The sequence below is a fragment of the Camellia sinensis genome, chromosome 4, assembly GCF_055761805.1.
Source record: "Camellia sinensis isolate YWXY chromosome 4, ASM5576180v1, whole genome shotgun sequence".
NCBI lineage: Eukaryota > Viridiplantae > Streptophyta > Magnoliopsida > Ericales > Theaceae > Camellia > Camellia sinensis.
In genome coordinates this window covers 105,677,523-105,703,370 of record NC_138964.1, presented here as the reverse complement: position 1 = coordinate 105,703,370, position 25,848 = coordinate 105,677,523, and positions in this window count along the sequence as shown.

Sequence of the window (25,848 nt, the reverse complement as noted above, 5' to 3'; positions counted from 1 at the left end):
ATTTTTTGGCCCGTAGACCGGCCCGGCCCGGCCAGAATTTTGGCAAGCACCCACGAGGCTTTACATGGGTTGGCCCCGGCCCGGGCTGGGCTGAGCCCCTACACATTGATGATATGAACATTCACATTGACGATGTGAACATTCACAATAGGGGTATTTTAGTAATTATGTCAATCATAGGATGTGAACATTCACATTAGGGGTATTTTGATAATTATGTCACCCACAGGACTTGTTGAAACATAAGAAAATAATATGGACTAAATGGAACATAAGTAGATGAAAAGGGTATTTTGATCTTCTTACCTCAAATAGGAACATTTACATTGACGGTGTGAACATTCACATTAGGGGTATTTTGGTAATTATGTCACCCATAGGATGTGAACATTCACATTAGGGGTATTTTGGTAATTACGTCACCCATAGGACTTATTGAAATATAAGAAAATAATGTGAACTAAATGGAACATAAGTAGATGAAAAGGATATTTTGGTGTTCTTACCTCAAATAGGAACATTCACATTGACGGTGTGAACATTTACATTGACGATGTGAACATTCACATTAGGGGTATTTTAATAATTATGTCACCCATAGGACTTATTGAAACATAAGAAAATAATGTGGACTAAATGGAACATAAGTAGATGAAAATGGTATTTTGGTCTTTTTACCTCAAATAGGACCTAATAGAATAGTAAAAAAAAATATGGATTAAATGAAATAAAACTCTTAAAAAAAAGATTTATCAAAAAAACTCCCGGATAAATAAATAAGAAGAGGCAAATTAAACGGACGGACCTTTCCTAGTTATTACCCAAATTATAGTTTGAAAAAATCACACCGACTTACACTTATATTGGAGTCGCGTTACACAAAAACTCATGCTGTTATTTACCTATTAGAGAATTTAATATATAATATTATGATGTAATTAAGCCATTTTAAGTTGGTTTTCTTATTTTGCCTTTAATATGGGTTAAAGAAATGGGTGAACTCCAAAAATTAGTCAACCTAGTAAATTATATGATCTCATTTGAGATTTAAAAAGAATACATTACATACATAATTTTAATATAATTATTATACCAACCTTCCTTTTAGCAAGGCAAAAGAGAGCAACTTAATATTAATGGTGTGAAGACATAAAGATAAATAATAATAAAAAAAATATGCATTTCACTATAAAAGAGTTAATAATATTATTTTTTTTTTCATTTATATGACTAACGAATTATTAAAAAAATAATATTAATTAAAACATTAAGGGAAGCTAATATAATTATGCTAAAATTATGAGGTTTGCTGTATTTTTTCTAATTCTTAAGGAAGTTTAGTGTAATTTACTCTCTTTTTTTATATTGTATTTTGTATTTTGTATTTTTATTTTTTATTTTTTATTTTTTTGTGTATTTTATTGATTTTATTTTATGGTGATGGTTTGATTTGGAGAGGTGTAGTTAGACTTTAGAAGGGGCCAACATGAGGAAGGTCCACTTTTTACATTTCACATCGTCGTTTAACAAAGTTATGTTTGAAGGCCCATTAAGAAAGACCTATGTCATTTTCCTAAATTAATGGCACAGGCAGTAATTTGAACAAATAATCAAGACCTAAAAATAAATGATGAATTTTAACTAAATTAATTTAATAATGATAAAATAAATTTTTAATACATAAATACGATCAACATTTCTGAAACATAAATATTCATGTATTACAAATAAGGGCAAATTACCAAAAAAAAAAAAAAAAAAAACCTCAAGGTTTGAGTCATATAACAAAATAAATTCTAAATTTTTAATTTTGTCAATTTAAACCTTGTGTTTTTTATTTGTTTTTAATCTGAATCAATTGTCTATTTTTATTAAGTAATAAAACAATAGATATTTTAATTATTAAACTCAATGAAAAATAATATTTTAGATATTTTATGTATATATACATTGAGTTAAATGATTAAAATATACATATTTTTTTTGTTGTTAGTTTTATTTAACGAAAATAGGTGAATGGTTTAGAAATAAATTAAAAAAGTAGGGTTATAAGATTTATTTTGTTACAAAACTCAAATCCTAAAAATTTTTCTGTTATTATATCTAAAAAAAAACTATATTAATATGTATGTATATATATACATAGAATAATGTTTGAGGGCCACAATTTGTGTGGCTCAAATGGCTCAAAACTGCTAAAACGACGTCGTTTTGGCATGTTTTGTGCTCAAAACGACGTCGTTTTGACAATTTTAAGCCATTTGAACCACAAAAATTGTGGCCCTCTACCATTGACCTATATACATATATTGTTTTCAAAAGGCCAACTGGTGGTCAAAGAAATTCCCGGCAATAGCTGGAAATTGGAATTGCCAGTCTCATAGTCATAGATAGTACCTCACCACACCACTACCAGCGTCCTTTCCTTGATGCTTCCCACACGTGCGCCACCTCCTTCATGTTTAAGCGCAACGTGGTTGCGCTGTAGGGAGATCACGTGCAAGGCAAACACTACATGTGTCTCCTGCCTTCATAGGTGGCTTTGAGTGAGGAGGACCAAATCTTCAACTATAATGCTACAATATTTTGTTTGTACATATATTTATTATATAAAGTATTTTTCATCTTATTTATTCTTATTATATTATTAACCAAAATTCACAACCGATGTTCTTCAGCTTTCGTTTGGGAAGTGAGTTGATTTTTTGACTTTTTAACTTTTTTGCCTATTTTAATCTGGATTAAAAAGTTTAGTTTGGGAAGGACTTTTTGGCTTTTTGACTTTTTTTGTGAGAGAAGAGTGTAGTGATTATGGGTTGGATGTGATGTTTTGTTTGTTGTGGTTAAAATAGCCTGTTTTGTCTTTTGTGCTTAAAATAGCCACAAAAGCCCTTGCCAAACGGAGCCACTCATCACCTCATGTACTTTGTTCGACCACGTCAAGGTTATGCCTAATGAGAAGAAAACCCTAAACCCCTTTAAAAAATCTTGCACATCCGCTTCACCAATGAGTTCATTGTTCCACCATTTCTCCATCATGCGGTAGTCGCCAAAGGGGTTTGTGTCGGTGGTGCGTGGAGATAATTAGACAAAAGTGCAGTAACAATGATCAAGGATGGTTTTGAGGATATACTTTACCATAGAAGAATAGTTTTGCCTAACAATCCTCCAAGAGAACGACCATTTCAAAACTTGGGTTCCCTTTATTTGATCATCTCAAATTTCTTGTAAAAAAAGCATACGTAGAGTTGATCATCATTGATGCATTTCACATATTGAAAAGAATTTAAAAATTTTATTAATTAATTAAAAAATTAAAAAAGGAAAGCGAAACGTCTATTTTACCTCTCCTTTATAACAATTAATTACATAAAAAGCAAGACATGTGACAAGCTGTCAATGGAAAGAACTCATCAACTGCACCCAACCGCACAATGGAAAACGAGTCCAGATTGTTGTGGACATCCCATTTTGACTAACCCTAAATTTCAGGTGCTTGCAAGCCTCTTGGTGATGAAATGGTATTTACTTCGTCCTTAGAATGTTTAAAGGTTGCTTAAAGTTGCTGTACAAACTTGTTTTGGCCAAAAGTCAACTTTTTGCAAAAATGACCATACCCTTAGACTCGTTTTTAGCCGAAAACCAACTTCTTAACCCCAAAAAGCCCGATTGCACTTTGATTGATCGTATTTTTCAAAATTAGTGACCCGTTTTATCAAAAAACATTGATTAGAATGCAATTCGGGCTTACTTGTGCCACAAACAAGACAAGAGCATAGGGCCACGTACTTCTGCATGCATGCATGGCATGTGTACCAAGGCAAATGTGAGTGCGCACGTTGTTTGTACGTGCGCATATTGAAACATTGCAGAGTTATTTTTTGTAACTTAATTTTGGTACAACTTTGGTGGGAACGGCAGAGGGGGAAGCGATGAAACCCTAGAATGGTTCCAGAGGCTTTCCCCAGCTCTATAAATAGAGCCCCTTTCCCTCTCTTTGAAGGGGTTAAGAAATTGAAAGCTTTTTTGCAAGTTTAAGAACCAAACACTTTTCTTCTCTCCATCTCTTGCCCTAAATCTGAAAATACCCTACCTACAGTAACTTTAAACACTAAAAATCACTCTAAGGCTTGGAGAACACGAACACAATCAGAAATCTAATCTTGAGGAAGGCTTGCAAATAAAAAACTTGAGTTTCTTTACATTTTTCTTCGCATGCTCTTCGGTTGTTGAAAACTAGAAGGTAAACCCCCTCATTCTCTTTATATTTTAGTAGTTCTTTGCTTATTTTCAGTAGTCAATCCATGCGAGGTTAATAATCCATTACGACATCATGTAGTTTATTCATGTCTACTTTTTCGATTTATTTTGCATGCTTCTTTCTATCTTGTTAGAACATGTGTTTAAGCTTATTTTAGTCATATAGTAAGCATGCATGGCCCAGTTTGATCATCATGTACATAGTATTTTCATTTTTTACTTGTCATTTGCCTTTTTATGCATCATTTAGTAGCCTCAAATTGGGTCTAGGTTCATATTTTGTATGTACCAGATGCATTTAGGTCATATTTACTTTGCGTATTGCATGTAAGACGCGTGAAGTGGGAGGCTTGGTACATTTTTCTTTCTTCATTGGCATATGAATAATCCAAGTTTATATGCTCTTTATGTGTAAAATTATTTGTTTTGAGTGTTTTTGTGGATATTATATATTTTAGGTTATGTTTAAGGCCATGGATTATCAAAACCCACCTTTTCTAATGAAAAATCATTTTTTTGTGTAAATATGACTTTATTCATTTAATCTAAGATATATGACGTGCACTTTTCTTCAAATCACGTAGTTTTAGGTTAGTTAAAGGATTTAGGTGTAAATGAATTTTTGTTGTGGAGATTCAACTACTGAAATCATAAAATAGAGAGTGAGTAGAAGTTAATCTTTGAATTGGGCAAAAAGGAGTACTTTCATGTAAATGGCATTTCCCTTTTGTACCTAAGCTTTTGAACGTGGAATATCCTTGGTTATGACGGACTAGGCCTTAACTTAGTTTTCATCGTTAAAGGTTTCTTAATTTTCCTTTAAAAATTAAGTGGCGACTCTATATTAATAAAGCAAGTCGGTGTGGGATGCATGCCTTAAACTCGAACACGGTGCCCACAATCGTTTGTCGTGATTCCTTGTCGTGGTGCTAAAACAACGCCGTTTTGGCACTTTTTTTTTTCTTTTTTCCTCTCTTTCAGCTTTAAGAGCTGAGAACCATAACCCGTTGAGAGCTATATGTTATGGTATATATGATTAATACCAAGCTGCAGGACCTGAGCAAACAATCACGCACATAATGAATCTAGAATGAAGAAGTAAAATAACCCAAAAAAAAAAAAACTCACAGAGCAACACAAGAGATTTACGTGGTTCACCCAAATCAAGAGCTATGTCCATGGAGACACTGCAAATTTACCAAGATCAATATGAAAGGAGTTATAAGAGTCTCTCATACTCAATCTCTTAAACTCTCTCTACAATAATCTATCTCTTACTCTCACTATTGTGTATCTCTCTTTAAGATCACAAAACTAATGAATGAATTTAAAAAACATAGAGCTACATGGATGTATTTATAGAGCTAGCCTTAAAGCCAATCCTAAATTAGTAAGAAAACCAAAACCTAAACTAAGAAGGAAAAACCTCAACCAATAAGGAAATAGTTTAGAGTCCAATTCTAACCAAATACTAATTTCCTTGTTTCATTTTCCGAATTTGATTAGGTTTAGTCTTATTTCAGGCTCCACCAATAACAATCTCCCACTTGGAGACTAATCAAGACAAACAGTCTTCACCCATAACTTTGTAGAACACCACAATGACTTGAACCATTGACCTTACGTGTCGATGCCAACTGAAGTTGCACATAACTTCAGCTTGTCAAATGTAACCGCCTTGGTTAACATATCTGCAGGATTTTTCACTTGTGTAGATCTTCTCCAAACTGAACTTGCCATCTTCCAAGAGCGAACGAACGAAATGGTACTTGATATCAATATGCTTTGTTCTTGAATGAAACACAGAATTCTTTACAATATGTATTGCACTTGACTGTCACTGTACAATTTACAATCATCGAACTTCTTCTCCAATTCACCTAAAAAACTCTGTAACCATGCCATCTTTTGGCAAGCTTTTGTAGTTGCAACATACTCCACTTCTGTGGTTGAAATAGTCACAATCTTTTGCAACTGAGAGACCCAACTTATTTCAGCACTACCAAGAGTAAATACATACCCTGTCATGCTTTTCATACTATCAATGTCATCTGCTAGATAAGAATCAACATACCTAAGCAAGCTAATTTTTGTGCCGCCATACCAAAGAGCCATGTCACTCTACCTCTAAATACCTGAATACCCACTTGACAGCTTCCCAATGCTCTTTCCCAAGATTGTTCACAAATCTACTAATAACTCCCACTGCATAGGCAATGTCTGGTTTCGTGCAGACCATGACATATATCAAGCTGCCAACAGCTGAAGCATATGGTACATTCGTCATGTATTCTCGCTCTTCATGTGTAGCTGCACCTTGTTCCTTTGTCAATTTGAAGTGGCTTGCTAATGGAGTGCCTATAGGCTTTGCGCACTCCATGTTGAATCTCTTAAGTACTTTCTCAATGTACTTGGCCTACAATAGCTTCATTTTCTTTTTCCTCCTATCCTTGCTAATTTGCATCCCTAAGATTTGTTTTGTCACACCAAATCTTTCATTGCAAACGCTTTGGACAACTCCTCTTAAGATTCGAAATCTCATCCATGTTTGAACCTGCAACAAGCATATCATCTACATAAAAGAGAAGTATTAAATATGAAGTGTCAAGCTTTTTATAATAACAACAATAATCATCATGGCACCGATGGAAGCTTGCACTTGTCATGATGCTTTAAAATCGTCCGCCCTGCACTCACCCCCCGAGTATATGCTTCAACAAGAAGAGATATCATCTCATCGTCCATTACGAGCTCCCACTTTTCTCTCGTCTCAACTTGTAAAGCTTCTTCATAGCATTCTGGTTCACCATTATTAGTTAATAATAGATATTGTAAGGAAGGAGAATAATGATCAATAGGTTTCTTTTCTCTTGTCAACCTCCTAAGAGGATGAGGAGTTTGCATATCAATAGGTGGTGTCAGCTATACAATAGAGTCTTGAGGTTTCAATACATCACTATTAAAAATTTCCTCAAGTTCAACCGTTTCAGGTTCTTTAGTCTCGTCATCAAGCCTATCTTTGTACATGACAGACTCGTTAAACACCACATTCGTGCTTCAAATTAGTTTATGATTTTCCATGTATCAGTACCCATAATTGTTAGAGCCATACCCAATAACGACGCATTTACGAGACTTCGGATCTAACTTACTTGTTTTATCAGAATCAATGTGAACATAAGAGATATAATCAAATATTTTTAAATGCGACAAATTTACCTTTTTACCAGTCTACGCTTTTTCTGGGATTCCGCAATTTAAGGGAACTGAAGGACCTCTGTTTATCAGATACGCAGTTGTACTTACAACATCTGTCCAAAACTATTTTTGTAACCCGACATTAATCCACATGCTCCTAACACATTCCGAGATTGTTCGGTTCATGCCCTCAGCCACACCATTTTGCTACAGTTTGCCTGGAATTGTCGTCATATGTCGAATTCTGTTCTCTGCACAATATTTTTCTAGAGTGCCATCTATGTACTCCCCACCATTATTGGACTTGAGACACTTCAACTTTAAACCTGTTTCATTCTCAACTAAAGCTTTCCACTTTTGCAAGACATCAAACATATCAAGTTTATTCTTCAAAAAATATAGCCACAATTTACGCATAACATCATCAATAAAAGTGACAAAATAACTAGAGCCTCCAAGAGATTTTATCGGAGATGGTCCCCATACATCTGTATGAACTAACTCCAATCGTTCTAACTTTCGAGCTCTAGGAATCTTAGTGAAACTAACCCTTTTTCTGTTTTCCCAAGACACTGTCTTCGCAGAAATTCCAATTCAAAGACTTCAAACTTGGTAGTTTCCCTTATGATATCAAAACCCTCATTCCTTTCTCACTCATATGCCTAAGTCTGCGGTGCCATATGCTCGTTTCGACTTCTGATGATGTAATCGTAATCGTACTATAAGTACCCGACGTCACGTAAAGAGTACCTTCCCTTTTTCCATGAGCCACTACCATGGCTCCCTTGGTCATCTTCCATGTATCACTAGTGAAGATTGTCACAATACTAGAATTTGTGAGTTGATCGACAAAAATTATATTCTTTTTCAAACACAGCACAAGTCTGACATCATTGATTTTCAAAGTTGTTCCATTGGGCTGGTTTGTCTATACTTCACATTTGCTAATTATGTTGTAGGCCTCATTGTTTCCAAGGTACACCTTTCCGAAATTACCTAAGACATAATTGTGGATCAACTCCTTGTGTGAGGTAGCGTGAAATGATGCACTAGAATCAATTAACCACGTTCCTCCACAAGTTTCTAAAGACAACACGAGTGCTTTAGAACCCTCTTCATTAGAAACATTCATGAACTCCTTCTCACTTTGATTATTGTCGTTTTGCTTCTTAACTTTGTAATCCCACTTTGCGTGACCAGTCTTATTGCAATCCTAGCACTTGTCTGTAAGCTTTGGTCGAGATGGAGATCGACTATTCCTCGATGTACTTGTGTTTCTCTTCTTGTTGTTGCCCCTATTGGGCTTCTTGCCTCTATCATCAATTGCCAATGCCAAACTAGAGCTTTCACCATTATCTTTTCTTTAGGTGTCTTCACTCAGAACCAAACCCACTACATGATCCAAGCTCAACTTTACCGAACTGATGGAATTGCTCACTGCAATAACCAATGAATTTCAACTCTCAAGAAGGCTTGATGGCAAAGCCAAGGCCTTGACTTCTTCATCAAACATGATACTAATTGATTCCAACTGAATGATCAGTGAGTTAAAATCGTTCATATGCTCAATCGCGACTTCTTCTTTGGACATCTTCAAGTTGAACAACTTTTTGATCAGATGGACTTTGTTCATGGTTGAGGGCTTCTCATACATCTGTGATAGAGCAGCCATCAAATCTTCTATTGTCTTCTTGTTGCAAATATTAACACAATTAATGCAGCAAAGGATAGCCTTACCATATCCAAAGCTTTTTGGTCGAGTAACTCCCACTCGCTGGTCTTTATCATTTTTGGTTTATTGGCTACTCCTGCGAGAGGAAGATAAAGATCCTTTTGATAGAGATAATCCTCTATTTGCATCTTCTACAATCTGAAGTTTGAACCCATGAATTTTTTGATCTTCACTTTGCCTTCATCCACTATCGTTCTTGCTCTAGGAACCAACACTTTGATACCACTTGTTATGGTGTATATACTTAATACCAAACTTCAGAACCTGAGCAAACAATCATGCACATAACAAATCTAAAACAAATAAGTAAAATAATAGAAGAAAAATAAACTCACAAAGCAACACAAGAGATTTACGTGGTTCACCCAAATCATGAGCTACATCCACGGAGTCACTGCAAATTTACCAAGATCAATATGAAAGGAGTTACAAAAGTCTTTCACACTCAATCTCACAAACTCTCTCTACGATGATCTATCTCTCACTCTCACTATTATGTACCTCTCTCTAAGATGACAAAACTAATGAATGAATTCAAAAAACATAGAGCTACATGGGTATATTCATAAGTTAGCATTAAACCCAATCATAAATTAATAAGAAAACCAAAACATAAGAAGGAAAAATCTCAACTAATAAGGAAATAGTTTAGAGTCCAAATCTAACCAAATACTAATTTCCTGGTTTCATTTTCCTAATCTAATTAGGTTTAGTCTTGTTTCAAGCTCCACCAATAACATTATGAACAGATAGGCAAAGAAGAGGGCATAAGTAGTGCATCTACAAATACACCTACACAAACTACACCAGTAGCTTCATCTCGAGGTAGAAGATTTAGTGTTTTTTTCAGTAATAAGAATTAGAAGAATATCTCAACATAAAAGCATAAGTAGTTCTGAATTACAACGTTATTTGAAAAGCCTATCAGTGAATGATTTCGATGATTTTGACATTTTGGAATGGTGGAAATAAAATGAAACTATGTGGACGGTAGTTTCATAGATGGCCCGTGATATACTAACCGTTTTTATTTCTACAGTTACTTCGGAAACAACTTTTAGTGCAAGTGGACTGGTGCTGAGCGATTACTACAGCAGACTTTCGTCCCAAATGGTAGAGACACTGATAATAACCATAGATCATGTGCATGTGCTTATGGGACGACAAAATTATAGTGAAAATGAGAGAATTCAAAGCGATTTGGATGACATATACTTGCGCGATGCGAGTGATTGTATGCCTCCTCCGATGATTGATCAACAATTTGTTTTTCACCATTTCATTTCATTATTATTTTTCGTATTAGATTATTGAGGTGGACTATAATGCAAATGATTGGTAGGCTAGTAGGTGCCATCCTAGTTAAGATGTACTTGACCTGTGGTGATGCAATTGCTCTACCATCATCAATAATCTACATCTATTTTATTTAATGATATAAATTTTTGAAATATTTTATTTTATTTTGAAATAAAAATTATTCATTTGATAAATGTTATATATTTAATTTAATGATTGTAATATTGAAAGTTTCATTTTGACATATATAAAATTGTTCATTTTAAAAAAAGAAAGCTACATAATTTCATACTTTTTTAGTCATAAGTTCATAACCAAAATAACATATGTCATTCATAATTAAATTTAAATACCACCACACGTGAAACATAACCAAACATCTCATTAATCTTAACTAAAATACTTTAGTACAATTTTTCTTTTATTTTTTATCCCTCATAAATAATCTATATACATAATATATTTATCATTCATTTTTTGAAAAAAAAAAAAACACACACACACACACACACACACACACACACACACAAAAGAAAGCCCACTATCATGACCCCATCCCGCCCTAAACAGGACAGTGGCTATGACTGACCAGTAGTGTCTGACTACCAAAGGCATGGCAAGACAAGACAAGATTGAGCTATAACCTTGGGCCTTATGCAGAATAGCCTACTTAGTATATTAATCCAATACCCATTTAGAGCAAGTGCATAAGTAGGATGATATCAAAAGCAAGCATACTTATTATTTATTTGCCTTGGTAATTACATGTCCAAACAACAAAACAAAAGAGTGCAACATCAAAAGACGTCTTTACAAAAACTATTAACATATAGACAAAACTCAGGTTCCAAGATTACAACTCCTCAAAAGATAGAATAAAAGAAAAAAGGTTCTAGTGCGACTCTTTCTCGTGTCCTTATTCTTTATCTTCACCTATATACATACAAGAGAGAGTGTAGACACCCCATTTTTGACCGACCTTAAGACTCAAACGTCACCGATTGAGTGCCCGGTGATGATGCATATTGTGCTCGTTCTGAGGTTTCAGAGTCTCGGCTGCGAGCCTTGCCTCCAGACTTTGGGGCTCTTTTGTGTTTTGTCTCGATTTGCGAACCAGGTCCTGTTTTCTCTGTTTTCTCTTTCCGAAGGGAGGGAGAGGTCTCGTAGACCATCTCTCAGTGACCGTAGGTTATGTTTCATGGTCGTAGGCCATTTTTCCTGTTTGGAGCCCAGTTTTTGGTTTTCGGAGCCGTCGGCCGTGTGCCTCGGTTCGGGACCGCTTAACTACCTCTGTTTGCTCCGGTTTTTGGCACACACCTTGTTTCCTTTCCTTAGAGGGACACTGTGGCCCGAGAGACCACCTTCGTGGTCGCACGCCACTTTCGGTGCCTAACAGCCTGTTTTCAGGGCCCCAAACTGTGCGTTTTGGCTCCCGAACCTTCGTTTTGCATCCGTCTTGGTCCATTTTTTGTAGGGACCCTATTTTCATTGATAGAGAGGTGGTAGTATGGTGGGAGGCCACCTTTTCCCCTTGGGAACTGTAACAACCCTCGTCACTGTTTACCGATTAACCACTGATTACTGTTAAACTGAGACTGATTATGATTGGTAACTGAATTGATTAAGTATATCTGTTTAATTGTATATCTATCTGTTGACTGTTTGATTATCTGTTCATGCCCTTGTGTTTAAATTGCGAATTGAAGGCCTTATCGACGGCCGAATCTGAAATTGATTGATGATTTGTGATCCTTAGAATTAATGTGATTTTATGGCATATTCAGTTAAAATGTGATTTGGTGTGATTAAATTAGGTTAAGTTAAGCCAAATTGCATGAGTTGACTTAATTACCATCTTGCCACCATTGAGTGGGCCACTTAGCCAACATACTTGAGCCTTGTTATACATGTAATCAAAACATTTCATCAGCCATTTCCCTTGTTATTGCCGACCAAGAGGGAGAGAGGGAGAGAAGTGAGTGTTCTTGAGAGTTGGCTTAGAGAACTTGAAGAATTGAAGGATAATTGTCTAATTAAGCTTCTAGTCTTGTGATTGAAGACTTAGGTAAGGAAATTCAACCTCTCATTGTTGTGTTTAAGTTGATTCTTGCATGGTTCATGTCTAATTGGGGAGCCAAGTCATGTCTTAGTCTAGTAATGTTTTCCATGCATGCATGTTTGAATTGTTGAGTTATGAGTTGATTTCATGGTAAAATGTTATATGCATGTTCATATTGTGTTTAAGTCCATGATTTCATCTTGTTCTTGGAAGAATTGGCTCACTAGAGCATGAAATTGAAGCTTCGAAATGGTTTAAATTCATGCATGTTATGTTTGATTTATGTTCATGAAAATTGGTTTCAAATTGAGTTGAATTGATCTTCCTTTGGGGGTTTGATTTTACAATTGAGCTTTGAATCATGTTAAACTATGAGTTTTGATGTGTTTTCCAGCAAACTAGCCCAAGAGGATCGAAATTTATGTTTTAAAACTTGGTTTTGAGCTTGAGGTTCAAATCTGGAATTTCCAGAATTTGGACTCATGCTCGAGCGTGAAATTCGTGCTCCTAGTACTTTACACTGTTTTGATGTCCGCTCAAGCGGAATAATTGACGCTCGAGCGGGACATTGTGTCTCATGCTCGAGCGGGTGTCGAGCGCCCAATCGAGCGTGATTTTTACCTATCCAGCACTTTTGACTGTTTTGCTGAACGCTCGAGCGGGTAATTCTACGCTCGAGCGGAAACTTTGTCTGCATGTCCGCTCGAGCAGAGTAACCTACGCTCAAGCGTGACCCCTGTTTCTGAAAATTCTGAAAATGCTTTTAAAGTGCATCTTTGCATCCTCATCTCATCCTAGGCATTATTAGGCCTAGTTTAAAACATCTTAATGAGGATATAGATGTAGAACACACCGAGGCAAATTAGGGATTAAGTTATTATCTTTCCCAACTGTGTAGCTTAGTGTGTGTTCAATCTATAACTGTGTAGGGTTGGCGACTGGGGACGCGCTCTAGCCTTACTGTAGCCCAGAACTCTATGAGTAACAACTGTGTAAAGATATGTTCAAAATGATTATCTTCTGAACAAATGAACTGTATTGCTTTCTGATACTGTTAATTGAATGAATGTATGTCCTACATTCTGAACTGTATTGTGGCATCTTTTGTAACTACTGTTTACCGTTACTATTACAGAGATCTCTGTCGGTTCCCTTGTTGGAACCACTACTGTTTACTGATTGATGGCCATCATTTACTGTTCGGTCTTTTAAGACCTACTGTTTACTATACTGTTATGCTAATGGATGTACCACATATGACTGAATGACTGATATATTGAATTAATGAACTGTTTTCATTACTGTAAGGACATTCATTCTTAATCCCTGTATGCATTACGTTATTCACTGGGCTTTAGCTCACTGCTCATATATATACGTAGGTGTATAGGCACCAGACCGTGGTTAGAAGCGTCGGGGTAAGCTCCAGTTTTGTCAAGCCAGCCACTGTGCCTCACTGCGAGGTTCCGAACCCGTCAAGTTATGGCTTAGGGGTGTTTTAATTTCCCCGTCTGTTTCTGTGTCTGTTTGTATAACTGTATAGACTGTTACTGGACTGTTTAATAGGAATTAGGTCCCTGAACTGAAGGGTTGTATGTATGTACATACTGTTCTGTACTGTTCATGTATATGTGTATGAAAGTCTTTTTGGCATACAGACTGTCACAGCTCATTGGACATTGTTTATTTACTGTTTTGGCTTCCGCCATGCCCCTATACTCTGTTTTACTGTATTACTGTTAAGCAGGCCTTCGGTAATCTTGGATTACTGGCCGGTTACGGTGCTAAACCCATAGGGGCGGGTTTAGGTCGTGACAGAAACCAGCTTTCTCTTTTTCTCTCTCCTCCAGTCGATTTTTCTCACTTTTGAGCCACAATTTCTGGTTTTTCATACCACCATTGTGTTGTGCTCATCTGGGAGGCCACCAATATGGGTAGGCCGACTAGTAATTCTTCTTGACCCTTTTGAACCTTGCTAAAAAGCTGATTTTTCTCTCTCTTGGGTCACATTTTCTGGTTTTCCACCATACAGCTGTGTTGCACACATCTAGGAGGCCACCTTTCTGGGGTGGCCGGCCAGCATTTCTCCTTGAACTTTTTGACCCCTGGTCGGCCGACCAGGGGGAGTGGCCGGCCGACAACTTGAACTGGTCGGCCTGCTTCTTGCTTTTTGCTCTCTTTGAATGCATCACAACTGTGCCAACTGGGAGGCATTTGGGCCATCCTCTATACACGTGCATGGAAGATATTTTTAGTTTCCTTAAGAAGTTTTAGAGCATCTCCTCTATAAAGGAGGGGCTGAGCTTCCATTGCAAGGGTTAAATCATTTGGTTAAGGCATACATACACCCTCCTCCATAACTCTCCATTCCAAGCTTCAAAACCCCATTATTCTTGGCCATTTTACACTACACCTCATAGCCTACCACCTCCACCATCCATTCAAGCATCTTGGAGGTCATTTGCAGAGCTTGAGGAGTCACATTCTTGGTCCAGAAGTTGCTGAGGGTCAGCTCTACAAGGGTAAGCCTCTATTTTCTCTATTTTTGCATTATTTTGCTCCATAGTTTAGCCTTATTTGCAAGCATTTTTGGACTTCGACATAAGTTGAAAAAAGTTTTCTTTTGAGCTTACAAACATGTTTTCTTAAGGTCACTTTTCTGTTTGGGGTCATTCTCCCCCTTGCATGCTTCATTTCCTTATGTTTAGGGCCATGCATTAGAGCATTTGCATTGGCCTTGGTTTGACCTCTTAGCCACTGAAAATCCATTGTGTTTTTGAGTCCTAAAATCAGAAAGGGGTGACCCTCTCACCCCTTGTCCTCTTTACTAGCATTGTTGGCCTTCCAAAAGGGCTCCATCTTGCATGTTGTGAAGTCAAATTTCAGGCCCTATTTTGTGAGTTTTAAGGTCTTCCTTGACTCTGTCCGGAGCCCCTTTGGCCATATTTTATGCCTATGATGCATATGTAGAACAATCCCACTCAAGGTCTTTCAAAAGGTCTTTCATTTGCATGCTTCCTAGGTTGATTTTAGGGCCTTTTTAGTGAGTTTTAGGGTTGTCATAACCTATTTCCAGAGGTGGTTTTCCATCATTGATGTCCATCATGTATGTGTAGAGTAACCTTCTTATTGGCCTTTCAAAGGAGCCCATCATTTTTGCATGCATTGACTGAGTTTCAGTGGTTATTTGGGCATATTTTGACATGGTATACATCTTTTTTTGGCTGGTTTGGTGAGCCCTCATATGCTTCATATAGTTGTAGAACAACTCATGGTTCACTAGATTTCTTTGCACGTTTTGTTGGACCTTGATTTTAGCACATTTTGGCCAAGTCTTAAACTGATAATGTGCTTATTTTGGATTGCCCTAGCTCTGTTTTTGGGTCTTATGTTTGAATGATGTTTGTTTGCATGCTTGTAGTTCAATACCCATGCTTAACTTTGAGGTTTGAGGTCCATTGCATGCATGTGCTGAGGTATTTTCATGCTTTGGGGTCGTTTTGCATCACATTTCAGAGCTTATGTTAATTCCATATTGCCATGTTTTGTACTCTTTAAATGCGTTTGAGAGTCGGGCTTGTATGCTTTGTTTTCGGACCATTGAATGAGCTCCATTTCGTTGCATTCCGAGCCATCATTTTAGGCCATTTCCCCACTGTTTCAGACCTGCCTAAGGTCTGTTTGGGGTTGGTTTTTCCTTTGGTGCATTGCTTTGGGTACCTCTAGTGTAACGCACTTCACTAGTGCCGGTCCTCGGGCCCCCTAACTTGCATTGTGTGACATATTTGCATGATTCGGGACCATATTTCATGTTGTTTCAGAGCTGTAATTTATGCTATTCCATGCCATCTTTCATCCCTTGCCATGCTTTAGTAGAGTGGCATTTGATGCCTTAGGTTCGGTCCTTGGTATTTGTGCATGTGTGCACGCATTTCGGTTGTCTCATTTTCATCTAATGGCCACTGATGTGAGTGTGGCTGAGGTCCACTCATGTTGGTGTAAGTCCATCATGCATTGTGTATGCCATTTTAGTCCATAGCCTTTACGTATGCTAGGTCGCATGTTAGAGCATTGTGTATGCCATGTTACATCACGTGCATTGTGTATGCCATCTTAGTTCATAGCATTGTGTATGCTATGTAACATGTTAGTCGCATTGTGTATGTCATCTCATTTGCATTGTGTTTGGGATAGGAGTTAGCCCAAGCACGGGAAATGAGGGACGTTCCGTACTCTAAGTGACGAAACGTGTCTCAATTTCCAGTTGCCGACACTCCGGATTAACCATGATGGAGTCTAGGCCTTATTGTGTTTATACGTGCATTCATTTCACATCGAGTTATGTAATTTAACTCTTCGGCCATCATGCATCAAGATGCGTGATTGGTGGCACGAGGATCGAGGTCTACACCCCCTTGAGCTTATGTAAGGACGGGGAGTGTGGTCGTGCACACATTTGTTGAAAATACCTTGCCATGTCTCTCTCTTGCTTTGTGTTGCAGAAAACCAGGATCCAGGGGCAGAAAGTGGTTGGCCGACCAGGTTTTCTGGCAGGCCGACCACCTTTTTTGGTATCCACCACAAAGGGTGGTCGGCAGGTGTTTCCCAAGCCAATACCTGGTCGGCAGCCTTCCCAAGGTGGAGTTTCAGCCTTTTGGAGCTTTGTGCAAGTTTCTAAAATCAGTTGCAAACAAAGGCGAGACGAGGCGTCGCAATGGAATTTCCCGACGAGGCGACTCGAGCATGCATACATCTTTCATCATTCGGAATAGAGCTAAGGCGGTCCATGAATTTGCATACTAGTTTATTGCTTTCCTAGTTAATTTGTTAATTAATTAGGGTTTTGTAATAGTTAATTATTTATTCGGACTGTATTATTCTTTGAGACCCTCCGAGCGAGGGCACAATTGTAATAAGTGTGCGTGCGTGTGATATATGTCTTCCAACCCCACGTCTTTCTCCCTTTTATTTACTAGCTTATGATTGTTAGATTAGGGCATGTTTCAATTAGCATACTTATGCTTGCATGTTTGCATCATTCATCTATCTTGCATGCACCGGGCTCAGCACATCATACTAACTGCATTGTATTTCAATTCCGAGTTGAATACTTGTTAGCTGTAGCATTTCACATGCCATCTTTAGAATAGCCGAGCCTATTGTAGTTGTATTCTTGCATGTGTTGCATTAGGCATTTCTGTATAGCTAGGATCATGCATGGATTTCTAACATAGCTTTTGTTTTGGCTTGGAGTACTCGGTAAGTTTTATGCTTTAGCATCCTTGCATGAGTGTGAGTGACTGCCCTGATAGCATGCTTACCATGAGGCTAACTGCTTATGTGATATAACTGCCTGAGGGTGAAGGTTGGGTTATTTGGATTGGAACAATTCATCAATTGTGAGTTTTAAGCCCACTTGAGAGTGGCAAATCATCTTGTTTTCTAAGTCCACCCGAGGGTGGAAAAATGTGCATTTTAAGCCTACTTGCGAGTAGCAAACCATTTTTCAAAACAAACATGAGATGTGTTGTTCCAATTCAGGCGATCCGGCCTATATTTGTATGATGTGCGCATCACATAGTAAATCTAGGCTAATAACCGGAATAAGAGCACATAATGTTTTCAAAGCTCGATATCATGGTTAGTAGAGGCCGATCTTTGATCGGGCGAGCGGGGGTGCTCACGAAGTGACCTTCCCCAATCGTACCCAAGTTCCCGAGCCAAGGCAACTTTGGTGATGACAGACACGTGGCCTTAGGCAACGAGTGAAGGTTTCCTAAATTTTTCAAAATAAAATATTTAGGTGGCAACTCTGTATCTGGCAAAGCAGTCCATGTTTGGCACTTCTTTCAAAAAATCTGTTTTCAAAAACAATTTGTCGGATTTGGACTCTTTGATGATTTCATCGGTCTTGCGTTGCACTCTGCGAGATTAGATACAGGACCGTGACATTGAGTCCTGAACTGTAGTGAGCACATACGAACAAAACGGGGGGGATTTCCCGCCCGGGACGTTCGGGGACGTCTACAGAGAGGGGTGAGCCATTAACTAGTGAATAGTAATAAAATAAGGCGGTAAATGAATGAACATTGAAAACTTTAAACATTTTTTCAAAATAACATAGTAACTTGTAAAAGAAAAAATATAACTTGGCTTGTGAACAAAATACATAATGATGAGCAATTCAAGGATGACAAGGTGCTTAGCCGGCCTAGGTACCGGCTAAACGTAATAAAGTGAGCTCGGGCATCAAACATGATTGAATATTCTCCCAATAGTGGGCATGATTGGATATTCCACCAATTGTGGGCCTGATTCATGAATGTCATTTAAATACATGATACAAGAGTATAGAATGTTCCTTCATAATAAAACATATTAAGCTTGTAAATATAATTAAGTTTTGCATTAGAAACATAATTTAACAAACATAGCATGACTGAATTACTACTCACAAATAGCTTAGTTTGACAAGGGGTTTCTTCCTTCCAAAGCTTAACCTACATCAAACAATAACATAACATTGAAATAGAACCCTAATTTGAATAAGCTTAACAAACTGAATGCTTAATGTTTTCTTTAAACTTTTCTAAGTGTTTAGTATTGTTCTAGGTCTAGTTCAAACTTTAACTAAGTGTCAAATACATAAAAGAGGTATTCCAGGCGATCAGGACCTTCATCACACAAAATCGAACTAAAATAGGTATTCAAGCACGTGCAGAAAACAAGGCTGCACATGCGGTTGTACAAGGCACGTGTGCCCACATGCGTGCAATTATTTTAGTCTTGCACCAAGGTTGAAGGTAACTCCCGCATGTGCGGAAGTGGCTGTTCCAGTGTGATAGATTTAGATCCGAAAATGGTTTCTCTTCTCCCTTTTTTCCCCTTTCTTCCTAGGGTTCAAAGGCATGAATTTTAGCTTCCAAATTACTTTAAAAACATAAAGAAAGATGCACCCTAATTTCTTTTTAAATCAAAATATCAAAACAAAAACTATATCTTCAAGTTTCTACCTTTTGCTTTCTTTTCATTTCATTCTCAACTTCTTCTTCCAAAACATGATTTCAAGCCACGAAATCTATGGAATTCAAAGGAACGTGTAGGTATCTTAGTCTATATGCATCAAAAACGTCATAAACAAGATCAAATCAACAAAATTTGGAAGCCTTTTTCTTGATTTCCTTCCTAGTTCAATCTTTTCCATTCTTTTCCTAACTTAATTCTAAACCAAATCAATCCTAATTTCTTCTTGATTTTAGAGGTTAGGGGTGATTATTACAAGATTTTTGGTAGAAATCCTACCTTAGATTGGTTAAAGGGTGAGTTTTGATGAGAATTCTTCAGCCTTTTTTCTTTTTCTTTTTCTTTCTTTCCTTCTCCTTTCTCTCTAGGTTCTTCTCTCAATTTCTAGCAGGTTTTCCTTTGTTTGTTTTTTTAACACAAGGTTTTATTTGGTGTGGCTAGGGCAAAGAGGGTAGGGTGGTGCTCGCTTGCTTGCTTGTTTTGACAAATCTAGCTTATTTACCTTAATTAATCAAGGTTTCTGTTAATTAATCCAAATTTAACCTAATCTTACTAGACTTAATTAATCCTAATTAGCAAAACAGCAAATAATATGAAATGAACAAGTTCATTAGACTAAAGTCTTTAAACTCCTCAATTAAGGTCCAAGCATTTACTAGGGTTCTCAAATCAAGTTTTAAGTTATCCCCTAACTTGTAACATAGAACAAATAATATTTTCTAAGTTAGAGGTTTTCAACTAGCACCTCATTCTCTTATAAATCCTATCAAATCCTAATTCAACCCGGTAACATTGAACATAACTTAAAATACATGAATGTCATGATATGCATTATGCATGAGAGGTAGGTTGTCACACCCCCCATGGCCCGGCCCGCCAAACACAGGCCCAGCCGGCCCAGTATTACACCCCTAGTGTGATCCTATCTGTGTTTAGTTATCCCCTTTGAGACCCTTCACATCACATCATCATCCTTGTTAGCATAGACATTGTCCACCTCATCATCATCTTCAACCTCTTTCCCCTCCTTCTGAACTGACTCAGACTTCAAGGTTTAACATATCAAGAAAGGACGTGAGAATTTTATTCATCATGCATATCAAGAGAAAAGCATTTCCCAAGTGCATTAGAATCTAAATTAACTCCGAACACCACTACATTTACAACATCATATATGATATAGTTTATGCATCAACAAGACCAGCATTTTGTTTTGCACATTCATGTCATTCAGATAACATATTTGAGTGAAATCAAAAATAAATAAACGAATAACATATTTGAGTTAAAAGTAATATGTTTTCAGAAGATTGAAGCAAGAAAAATATCACCATCATGTTATAAAAATCTGCAAAACAAATCCATCACAAAATATTTCAAACATTCAGGTAAACAGGAGCCACCAGAAAATATACATAAACCTTCATATTTTGAAACCAACTATTGATAGAGGCTAAAAATTTGACTTTATAGTACCATCCCCATGTAAGTTGCTTTTTATGAAAAGATATGCAGAAAAATAAAGAGAAAAGTTAACATTTTTATAATAACTTTTTAACTTTTTAACTATTTTAGATGAGTTTCAAGTAAAGTATTGAACTATAATTGAGAGAACGAGGATATTTTATAAATAAAATTTAAAAACATTTCTTTCAATTTTAGGATAATTAATTTCTTTAAGTGTTTTAAATTACTTTTTATTGCATGACCTATAAACAAAAGATACAAGGTTGTTATTGCATGGCCTATAAACAAAAGATACAAGGTTTAGAGTGTTACAAAAAAAAAAAAAAAATTGTTCTGAGATTGAGAGTCTTGTAATCCTTAAGATTCGTTTGGGATAACAAGATTTTAGTCAAAAAAATCACTAAAAAAAATTAAAAAGTCAAAAGGTTTTCAATTTATTCAAAAAAATCAAAGATTTCTTCTCATTTTCTCTAATTTTTTATTTTTTTTATATAAAAAGTCAAAAAGTTATTCTCCAATACTTTAGTTTTCTTCGCCTCATATTTTAGTTAAAAAAAAAACACTAAAAAAATCACTTTCCAAAGAAACTCTTATTGCATATAGTGAATTTTGTTCTTTTTCTTTGCCACTGACGTAGGTATCCTTTCGAGTCACACATATATCCAGTGCTCACGTGTATTTGTTTTTTCATTGAGTTTAACTACATCCACTTATATAGGGAATGTTTAACACAAATAAAAATATATATGGTAATTTTAAATATATATATATATATTTTTTTTTTTACATGGACAAAAATTCCCTCACTTTTGGAACACCGAAATTCACTTATTTATAAAAATAAAATTAAAAATAAAAATAGTAGTACCCTCCTAAATAAAAATAAAAATAAAATTATTGATATTTCATTATAAATAAAAAAATAAATAAATTTATAAATCACATAAAATAATAGTACTTTCCAAAAAGTTGAAGCAATTCTTTGAAATGGATTGATGAATTTCACTTATAATTAGATATTCTAACATTAATACTATAATATTAGAACCCCCCCCCTCCCAAAAAAAAAAAAATGCAATCCATTGATGTTATAATATCACTACAAAAAAATAAAAATGCATTTCAATTGATTTCAAAAAATAATAAACCAAATAAATAAAAATACTTTATTGAGAATTACATAATCACTATATGTGTTGTAAATTTAAAAAAAAAAAGATAATTATAATAAAATAAAATAATAGAAGGGATATTAATGGGTGAAATTGAGGAAAATATAAAGAGGGTATTGTACTCATTTGAGGTTGTTTGGGATGTCCTAAATAAATGTACTTTTTGACTTTTTATGAAATATGGGTTGGGTTTGAAGTGATGGGATAGAGAGATGATGTGACTTAAATAGAATAGTGACTTTTTGACTTTTTGAATTTTTTGAGGATACCAAACTTGGCCTTAATGCCTTTATTAGCATGTCTTTGGGACACATGTTAATAAAAGTCTTTTTTATTTACTGTTTTACTGTGTGATTTTTTATTTTTTATTTTTTAGATCATTTTACTGTGTGATTGAAACCACAATTTTTGCACAACAAATTTGATATAGGATTCCAAAATAACAAATAATAATAATAATAACAGTCCATTTAAGTTGCAACTAACAAACAAAATGTTTGGGAACCGAAAAGTGAGCAAAACGAAAAATAGATTAAATCAAAGATCAATGGTTGAATCATTAGATCTTAATTATCTCATAATTATATTAAAAAGAGCAATATTAGAGATACAAAATATTTTATTCAAAAAATGGAGATTTTTTTTTTAAGATCCATGGTATTAAGATTTTATAACATAAAGGACATTCTATATTTTCATAATATCTAAGGTCCCTCAATTCAAACTAGAGAAATTCTGGACTTCCTAAATAATTTCTCTGGATTCAAACCAGAGAAAATTGAAATTTCTCTGAGTTCAAACTAGAAAAATCCAAAGAAAATTAAACAAAGCAAAGAAATTAACCAAACCCGAAAAATTTTAACACAAATTTCTCACAGAGAAGCACTCAAGATCACAAGAAATGAACATTTTGACCCGCAAAACCTATATAATCTTACTCTAATCCTTCCAAATCTAAATATTTCTACCTCCCTTTGCATAGTTTATGAATTCCGTTACTGATCCAGAGATAACAATTGCAGAAACTCACAAATTCTTGGTACAATTATCTCACTCTGAATAATCGCAAACAAAATTACTTTTATTGACCATTGCCTCCTCAACCAAATAACAACAATAACAGACATAAATACATGAATATGCATGTGTATAAATATATATATAGATAGATAGAGAGAGAGAGAGAGAGAGAGAGAGAGAGAAGAAAAAGTCAAGAAATGAGAAACAAACAAGAAATGAAAATTAAAAACAGAGCAAAGAGACATGATCGATACCTGGAGAAGAAGAAGAAGAAGAAGAGTGAGAGATGTAGCTAATCGGAGATTTCACCGAATCACTAAAGCACAGCTTTGCAGAGAGAAGCAAGGAAAGGTTGCTCATTAGAAAAGACTACTCGGAGCTAGGGTTTGGCCGATTTGAGGACCGTAGTGACGTTCGATCACTTCGCGATAAGATGGACAGTATTCTAGAGCTTCTCCATCTACTCCTTCCACCATATCTCCTTCCCATCTTTCATCCGGACGGCGCTACCAGAAGAGAACTGTCGGAGATGGAAGTTTTCGGCAAGAAAAGCAAAGATCGGAGACGAGCATGGGCATGGTAGTGGTGGTGGAAATAGGGGCGATCTGGAAGATCAAAACTGTTGCTTTAGAGAGAGAACATTTTAGAGAGAGAAAGGGGCGCAGAGAGGAGAAGATGTGAATTTAGCAGAGGAAGAGAGTTTAGAGAGAGATAGAGAGAGAGAGAGAATAAAGTTTGATTTGAGAAATTTCTCTGTGATATATGAGTGTGGGGGTTGAGAGGCCTTCGACATCATAAAATAATATTATGGATCTCTTCCATTATAAAATATGGTAGAGAGACCTTAGACTAATTTTCTCTTTAAATTAATTGAATAGTACCACTTAATAAAATATGACAAATAGTGCATAAGTACATATATATAAATAGGGTAAATTATAGGAGAAATTATAATTCAAGGGGTAGGATAAAAAAAAAAGTTAACAAAAGATGGAAGGTGTAACTCATTTTGTTACAAGGTTAACTCATTTGGTGAATTTCTTTTAGAATCGTGCTACATAGCTCGAAAGAGAGGGCGCCCGAATCCCCCGAATTCAAACGACGTCGTTTCGTCATTTTGAATTTTTTTTTTTTCATCAGAAAAGAAGAAGAGGCGGAGGCAGAGATAAGGGGCGGAGGCAAAGGCGGGGGGCGGAGGCAGAGGCAGGGGGCGCAGGTGGAGGCAGAGGTGGGGCCTGCGACGATCAGAGGCGGAGGTAGAGGCGACGGCGAGCGGAGGCAGAGGCGGAGGCGAGGCTGCGACGAGCTGCGACGATCCGGCAGGGCTGCGACAACAAGCTGCCATCTCATCTTCCTCTCTCTTCTCTCTCTCTCTCTCTCTCTTTCTCTTTCTCTTCTAAATTTCGGACTGTTCGGGGGGACAAATTTCGAGAGAAAAATCATTTTCCTTTCTTTTATCTATTCCACTAACTATAATTCCCCCCTAAATTATATAAGATTCAACATTTTCTCATCACTTTTGGGCATATTGTTTTAATTTTTTTTTCCAATCTATGCCCAGAACAAACTTCCGTCCAACTTTAAATAAAAAATTCCAGGTTGATAGTCACTTGACGTAAAATGGATAAATTATCTTTACTGTCAAAACAAAGTACCATTCATTTTTTATCAGAAAATGCCACTTTGGTAATAATATTGCACAAAAATGAATTATATTAAAATTTGATTGACTTTTCAGAACCTTTTTTTTTAATGTTTTGAATAACTAGAAACAAGTTTAACAAAAAAGAATTTTCAAAAAATATTTTTGTGCCTAAAAAGAGAAACCATATGAAAATGATTAATGCTTTTTATTTTTTTCTATTTCTATCACCAAACTAATTTTTGAATTTTTTTTTTTTGAAAATATATTCTAAAAATTCAATCAAATATAGAGGTGTATGAATGATGGTCGTGGCATAAGGATGGGAGGATGAAAGAAAGGGGCAAGGAGGAGATGAACGTGGTAGAGATTGGGAAAGAGGGGACAAACATGCATTGAGCACGAAGTATTTGATTCGTTTATCACCTTTAAGTACACGCTCCAATTAATATTGGAAGAATTACGATTCAATGGGATATTAAAAAAATATTTATAAAAACATTAAGAAGTTAAGAATTTTAATTATTAATATTCATAAAGTTTACCATTTATGAGTATTTTTTTTTCTTTCCTAAATGTACACTGAATTGTATTTTCGACATTAATATTAATGTAATAAAAAAATTCATTAGCCAGCTATTGGATGAAATCAAAGCCTAATTAGACTTATATGTAGAAATTTGGACCAATTTTTTTTATTTTTTATTTTTTTTAAAGATTGATGAAATTTGGACTAGTTAGGAGTGGGTTATGTGATTGGACTTATTTATCGGAAAGTTTTACTCATCTTTCAATTATAAATTTATTATTATAAAAATACTTTTAAAAAAAATAAAATTCAACTACTTATACTTTTGACATCATATTTCAATACAAACTAATACAAATAAATTAAAAATAAATCAAAACTCAAAAAGAAAAACCAAAATATTTCAATCATACCAATCGACCATTTCATAAGCATAAAACACATTTA